This window comes from Pteropus vampyrus, unplaced genomic scaffold, assembly GCF_000151845.1.
Source record: "Pteropus vampyrus isolate Shadow unplaced genomic scaffold, Pvam_2.0 Scaffold39, whole genome shotgun sequence".
Classification (NCBI taxonomy): domain Eukaryota; kingdom Metazoa; phylum Chordata; class Mammalia; order Chiroptera; family Pteropodidae; genus Pteropus; species Pteropus vampyrus.
This window is the reverse complement of record NW_011888820.1, coordinates 354,672-362,576: the sequence shown is the minus strand read 5'-3', so window position 1 is coordinate 362,576 and position 7,905 is coordinate 354,672.

The window sequence follows — 7,905 nt, the reverse complement described above, 5'->3', positions numbered from 1 at the left end:
CAGGGAACATTTCAAGCCGCCTTACTTTGGTGGGGTGGGGAGATTTCAGCCCGGCTCCTGTCCGGGAGCCCCTTCCAAGCCCAGGCTGGCGCTGTCGGTGGCGCCTCGCGACCACGCCCTCGGCCGGGTCGGTTGGCGCCGCGCCTGGGCAGAAAGCCTTTCAGGGAGGCTGGTCTCCGCGCAGCATGCAAGAAACTGCCCAGAGAGGCTCCTAACTGGTTTGCAGGAGGGAGGTGTCGAGAAATGCAAAGGCCACCCGGTGCGCGGTCCGCCGGGAGCCGCCGGCGCGGAGAAAGCGTGAAACGGCATCTGCGTTTGCGCTCTGCGCCTGGAGTTTCGAGAAGAGGTGATGGCACAGGGGAGCAAAGGACTTAGGGCTCGGGGTCATTAGAAAGGAGAAGGATGATTCTGCAGGCTTGGTGTGAGCACCTGAGACTTCAGTCTCATACCTCACTCACTCCAACTCCGCGGATATAGAGTGTGGAGCGGTTTTAGCTTCAGGCCAGAGAGTCCTGTGGCTCCGGGGGTTGGGGAGCCGGTTTAATGCACTTCCAGTCTAAAGCGTCCCAGGAGAACCGTTCGCATCCTGGAATTCTCTCCCTTGTTGTGCACTCATCCGAAATAGAATGTGGATTAACATCTCTAAGGTGAGGGCTGTGCTTTGGGTCGCCCCTAGCAATTACAGCTCAAGACCAGAAATACAAACCGAGGACCCTTGTTCCCCTTTTCTTCCTAGCCCAGGCTCTATTCTGCTCCTGGAGGGGCCTCCCAAGCATGCGTGGGAACAGACTGGCGGATATACCCAAGCACCTTGTCCCCCCAAATAGCCTCCTATTGGCCACCTCCCTCCCCCCACCCTCTGGAGGACTGATCTGGGGAGAGAAGTCCGGAAAGAAGTGCTGGTTCAGAGTAGAGAAGAGGCACGCAGTCAGAGGGCCAGAACCTGGCCCTCTAAAGCGCACAGCAGGACCCCGGCGCACAGGAACTCGGGTGGCAGGAGGGTGGGGGCAGGGGAAAGAGGATACCTTTGTTGATTACAAAATAAATGGACCACTCTTGATGGATGGAATATAGGATGATTGAGAGGTGAGTTTAGGCCTGTGGTGCTCAGACATTCTTCAAAGTAAGCTGGCTAATTTCCTTAAACAGCAGGCAAAACTTTACATTCTGAGAGAATAGTTCAGGGGTGGGACCCAGGGATCTGCATATTGACACCCCAGGTGATTATGAAGCAAATAGGTTAACTTCACATAATGGAGAAGTAGGGCAGGACCATTAGTAAACCCTTAAAACTTCTTATAATAAAGTCAGGTAAACTAAAACAAACCTCTCATAATTAGCAGTGTGTTTACCACAGTATGCTCACTGTAATGAAAGAAAAAAAAAACCAAACCTGGTTTCATCGTCTGAACTTCTCTGCCTCACTCTTGATTAGCTAGGCACACCCTCCTTACTAGGCTTCGGCAATGGGCCTCCAGCAAACACAGAACATTCTCAGCTGACTTCCAAAGTTAGAGAGGCTGGGTGTCCCTGTGGAATCTCTGAGTTTGGAAAGCAGGCTTTCATAGTAAGAACTTAAGACAGTTCCTCCCTCTGCCTTTTAGTTTATTTGTTTTTGGTGGTGTGTGTCATGAGTAGTAGCCTTCTAACTATTTCAGCTCAAGCTTATTCCCTGCCCACTCTCTTTACCACCCCCAAACTCCATTTAAAACCCTCATTTTATGTGTGATTATACAGGATTTGAATAGTGAATACCTCTCTGAGTATTAGCCATGGATAGAAGAACTTTGAGATTTACTTGCTTTAGGTTCCATTTTGTAGTTTAGGTTTGTAATGTGGAGAATAATGTGAAACTGGTCTAATTATGCTATGTTTGCTGAGTTAAAGGCAAGGAAAGGCCTGTCATCCTCCTGCCCGCTTCCTCTCCCTTTCCCTCAAAGTCGAGATCAGTGGGTTGGCCATCATCATAATTTCTTTCACTTTTCTCTGATGGTTTTAAACTTTACAAAATTAATACATGCTTTTGCAGAACAGTCATCCTTTGGGGAAAGTTTTACAGAATAAAAGGTTCAACTTCACTCCCACTTCCAATCCACTGCCTTCCCCAGTGGCAGCAGTTTGCTGTGTGTCTATTTTAAATTAAATTAGTTTATTGTGTGTTGTCTGAATGTGGGAGGGGAGCCTTTCATCTTAGGGTAACCTAAAACCCACATGGCAAACTTGATCAGGTTATTTTACTCTGTTGTGATGATTACTTTAATATTTAAAGTACACAGTGATCTCTACCAATGCGGTCTTTCTGCTCATCAAACGATACTCTCTAAGTATGGATAATACCTATGGTAACTCTCAAGAGGTTTAAAAATCAATGTAAATGGAGTTCCTCATATTTCACTATCAGAGAAATTCGTATGATTTCTGGAAGCTGCTTTTTGTTCTTTTTTAACTTGTCTCTTTGGACTAAAAGAGAACTTTCAAATCTGTGGTCGATATCTAGAAACTGTTTTAGTCTCTAGAAAGATTTGCCTCATTATTTTTTTATCATCTTCCTACACCTCTTCCCTTCACACCATCATACACTCTTCTGGAATCATATAATGAAAATTGGATGACAAGGAACATAGAAAAATTTAAATTTAGTATACCTTTTATATTTAGGATATTTAACATAGTTATATTTATGTATAAATGGCCAGAAAGTACTTCTTGTTTCTCATCATTCCGTAGTTACTGTTCAGGCTCTTCCAAAGGGTACAACAGTTTGAGCAAAATAAAAGAGGCTTTGGAATGCTTGCATTGAATAGAGAAACAGGCAGTGATTCCATTACTTGGTGAATTATTACTTTTAACATCTTTTAGGCACAAAAAATTCAAGAACTTTTATAAACATAAAATTTATTTTAAGACAGGAAGATACTTATACTCTGAAAGAATTAGGATTAAAAACCCTCATACCTAGACTAATACAAAATCTTAAACATCTCCTGAGACCAAAACCAAAATACCACCAAAGGATCTGTTTCAGAAGGCTCTATAGATAGTTGCTCACACAACTGAAATCTAAACTGGGTGATAATACTAAGATTGTGTCCACTGCAAAGTATTCTTCTAAAAAATGTTTTTTTTTCATACATTAGGATTGGGTAAAATGTGTATGTTGTGGAAGGTAGGGAAGGCAAATAGAAGATTTAGACTTCAGCATTATCATTTGAAAATAGCTATTCATAAATGTCATTATAATTTTCCTCTGATGTTTTCACTACATTTTTCAAAAGATAATTTGAAAAAAGTATCCCCCACACTAAAAAAAATGTTTAAATCATATTTTTTATGAAATTGTAAATTTCATGTTTTATACTTACCTGTGGGCAGTGTAATAGGGATGCTGAAGTGAGACCCAGGTTTAAATCTTGGCTCTTTGGTATCTTCTCACGTGACCTCGAGGGTATTATTTAACCTGTGGGTGGAGGTAAGTAGGGGTTATGGTTGTTACATGTTCCCACTGAAGGGAATTATACCTATTTCACGGGGTTATTTCAAGGCTTAAATGGATAGTTCAGGCAAAGTTCCTGATTCTGTTATTGGCACATAGTAGGCCCTCAATAAATGAAAGCTGTTACATATAGCCACTATGACAACAGGGTTAGGTCTTGAGACATCTTATATCCAAACTGTGATCATTAGTAAGTGGAGGAAGAGTTGCCAGATAAAATATAGGAGGTAGAATATCATTTAAACAACAAATATACATATTAGTATAAGTACATCCCATTCAATATCTGGGACATATTTATACTAAAAAAATTCTTTATGTATCCAAAAATTAAATTTAACAGGTTGTATGCCCTGTGTTTTTATTTGCTAAACTCAGCAACCCTAAGTGGAAGAATAATAAGGTGATCAAAGGTAACCTGCTAACAACCTCTAAATATTACTAGTGTTGTTCACCTCGAGGTGGTCAAGTGACCGCTTTGTCCACCAGTCATGCAGCCATTACACTCCTGCTGGAGCAGCACTCTGTTCCTCTCATCGAATTTTAAATGGTCGGTCTGGTACTACCATTTAGTGGGTAAATGCCGACTGGATTTTATCTTGAAAGAAACAAAAGCTTAAGTGGATGGGAAGATAAGATTTACAAAACATCAAACATTAGCATATGAGATGAGTGTGTGTAATTGTGTTAAACTGAGTGGTAAGACTCTTAAGTACCAAAGGAGTTCAGAGTAAGAAGAGCTAATCAATGAAAACTAGACTAATGAGGAAGGAAGCTCTAGATCTGCTGCTTGAAAGATGAGAAGGATTTGGCTAGGCAATGGGAATCTGAACTGCTTGGCTTGATGGACTGCCTCCCCTGAGGTGGTTCCCATAGAAACACTTTATGACAGGTGAGCATGGTATGCCCGAGTCTTGGGTCAATAATTGATAAATGCCATTTACTGTCCCTATTGTAACTTCCTGATACCCATCAGCATAGACAGTATGTGTGCCAGTCATTGTGAAACCCTGTGATTTACTTCATTTATCATCTTCCTTGTTTCCCCTAAGTCCAGGGCTCTCTTAATTTGGTACCCAGGTTGTTAAATGACCAGGAGTTTCCAATAGGGGGCAAAGTTTAGGAGTATGTGGCCATATTTCTTTGTTGTTACTTCTTGTTCAGACATATTAACAGAATGGGACCCTGGTTGTTTGATATCAGACAAAACAGATTAAGAGCCAGTGATGCCTCACACCACCGACTGAAATATGCACCAGGAGTTTAATCTCTTGTTAGGTATTAGGAATCAATATGGAGAAACCAGGTCAGTTTAGTGAGTAGAGTATAGCCTAAAGGGTAACAGGTTTATATTTTAAATGTAAGATAATAAACAATTATTGAGCCTCTGTTTTACCTTACCTAAAGGGTGTGTATGTGTGTGTGGAGTGGTGGTTGGTTGGCAGATAAAGTAGGAGAAAAGTGATGACATCTTTCCTTGACCTTTTGGACTTCATGAAGTAGATAGCTCATGACTCTGAGAGAGAAGAGCAATTAAGTAATATCAACAAGTGGGAGATATACTAATGAGTAAATGTGTACATAAAGTTAACAAATACATAAAGAGTAATTTATATGGACTTGGGGGGTAATAGGCATGGAATGGATTTCCTTGTGTTGATTTTTAACATATATTTTAAAAGAAATTATTGGAAAAAGGAAGTGCTATCATACTCCAAATTAAGGTACAGTAGGCACCAAGGGATAGCATGTATAGTGCAAATGGACAGAATGAATGAATGATTTAAAAACCAGAACAATACACATCTTTCATGTCATTCCAACTTACAAGTCTTTAAAACCTTTCCAACGTCTACAGAAAAGAATCATGATATTCCAGGCCCTCCAAACTATAGTAGACTCATTTCGTATTATTGCAAGTTTACCTCCCTATCCCCTAATGTACATTCAAATATATTCACATGCACATACATTCCCTCTGTTATACTCCTACGCAAAGTTGCTTGTAGTCCAAGATCATAGCTTATTCTGCCCCTGTACAAATGAGTTATAAGGACAGCAACTTACACATATGGAAAGTCATTCATAAATACCTAATTGGTAGGCTGTTATTGTAATCTAGACATGGGGAGAGGAGGCTCAGCGTGAGTAGAGGAATTAGTTGTGAGGATGAGAAAGGACAGGATCTGAGAAAAAACAAGAGTATTTGAAGGCTGACCAGAGGTTCAGGGGGACAGAGAGAAAAGGATTAAAAAAAAAAAAACCCCACAGGATTTTAAGTTGAGGAACTGGGAAGGATTTTGGTATATATTTGATAACTGGAAGGCTGGAATGTATGGATGTTGAGAGAAATGGATGAGATGATCCAAAGCATGGCCGCCAAGGGGAGGTGGGGGGTAAAAATGACTAGGGAAGTGGGTGGGAGAGCGATGGTTTAGAATGGTTTTCATGTTTGCTATCTTCTTACCAACATTCCTCTTCTTTTTGCTTTAAAAAATTTATGGATTAAATTACATTAAACAGTTTCTGGAAGTATAACATTATAAAGTGCAAACAATACAATACAATGTAAGTGAAAAGTATCTTCCACACTGGATTCCTTCCTTCCCTTTACTTCTCCACAATACTGTTGCCATTTTTGGTGCTCTATTTCAGAGATTTATTTGCCTATATAAGCATATATACCTATCTTTTTTTTTTTTTGCCAGTGGCAATATACAGAATCCATATGGTTTTGTACTTTTTTTTTAAATCACTTTATTTTAGAAATCCTTTCTCATCAGTACATTCACTTTAACTGCTGCATACTATTCCATGGTATGGATGTACATTATGGGTGATAGAAATTTAGTTTCTATAAGTAAGATCATTGTACACATGTTTTTGTGCACACATGTAAATCTTTAAATGGGAAAATTATTAGAAGTATAATTGCTTAGTCAAGATATAAGCATTTACAATTTTTAATAGTACTTAAAAAATTTCACTTCAAATAAGCTGTACCAATCTACACTGTCACAAAAAAAAGATTGGACTTTCTTAGTTCCCCACATTCTTGCAGAGTGTATCAGCATAATTTTTGAACTTGGAGAATCAGTTGGAAAATGATATCTCATTGAAGGTTGATTTGCATAATGGAAGGGCTTTCAAATTTATTTTCAGCCAGATATCGTCTATACAAGTTTTATCTTTAGTTTGTGTTAATGAAGCCTTCTAATTTCTTTCACTCTCCTAACTAGTTTTGGACCAAAGTGCTATTTAAGTGTGCTAATGTGAGATTACAGCTAGAGGGGAATTATTTAACCCAAGACCAGTATTAAAAATAGAAACTGATTAATAATGCTTTTTAATGGTCGAACTTCTAAAAATCTATATGGGAACATGGTGTGGTACGTTTAGGTAACTAAATTATGCAGGCATTTTCCTCATTTCCCTCCTGATGAGGACGCTTCAGAACCTGTAGGAAGCAAGCCTCAACTTCAGCACGTGGTGCCACGGAACACACATTAACCTGCACCAGAAAAGTCCAGTCATTAGTTGGCAAGGTGTTCATCCTCTCTGCACCTCATCTGTAAATTTAGGGTTTGCATTAAAGACAACTGCTGTGGTCCTTTGCTGTTTTTCTACACTGCTACACTGTTATTTAATTGCTGGGCTGGAGAAGATGCTACCACTGCTGACCGTGCTGTGAGAAGGCTGCAGAACTTTCCACAGCGAGAGACGCCTCCCAAGTAGGAAATAGAAGTGGGAAGCATTTCAAAACCTAAACGGGATATCGCGCTACAGCTCTGTGGTCCCTTAACCTAGCTGTTATCCTTCCGCAGTCTTTACGGAAGGATAGACTTATATAGCCAGCCCGGGAGGCGGTGGCGTGATCTAATACAGCTTCCACCAATCCCAGGTTAATTGGTTTCTCGTTTGTCTTGAAAACTAGATAGAAGACACGCGCTTAAGCCGCGATGGGTAAATTTTACGCTGCTAGTCCCTGAGCTGTCCAAACCTTGTCTTAACACTTACTTGGCCCGCGCCCACCACGTGGCGCCGTGGGTGCCGAGGCACCTCCGGACCAGCTGTCCCTACTTCCCCGCGCCCTCTGTCCGCTGGGGAAACCGCAGAGCAGCTGCGGGGTCGGGGCGAGAGCTTTCTCGCTGCCGTCTCTTGAATTCAATTCCTGTCCAGCACCCGGGAGAGCGACCCTATACTGTGGCCTGTCCCCGCGCCACTTGGCAAGAACGTGTCGTGCGTGACAGCCCCGCGCCCTGGTGTGTAAAGCAGAAGCAGAAAGCGGAATACGAGTAGTTAGCGATTAGTCAGGGAATGCGAAGTTCATCCTACGAGCCGAGCCGCAAATGGAGGAGGAGAGCCAGGCGGGGACAGGGAGGAACCCACTTGGGGAGACCCCTGTCCTGGGC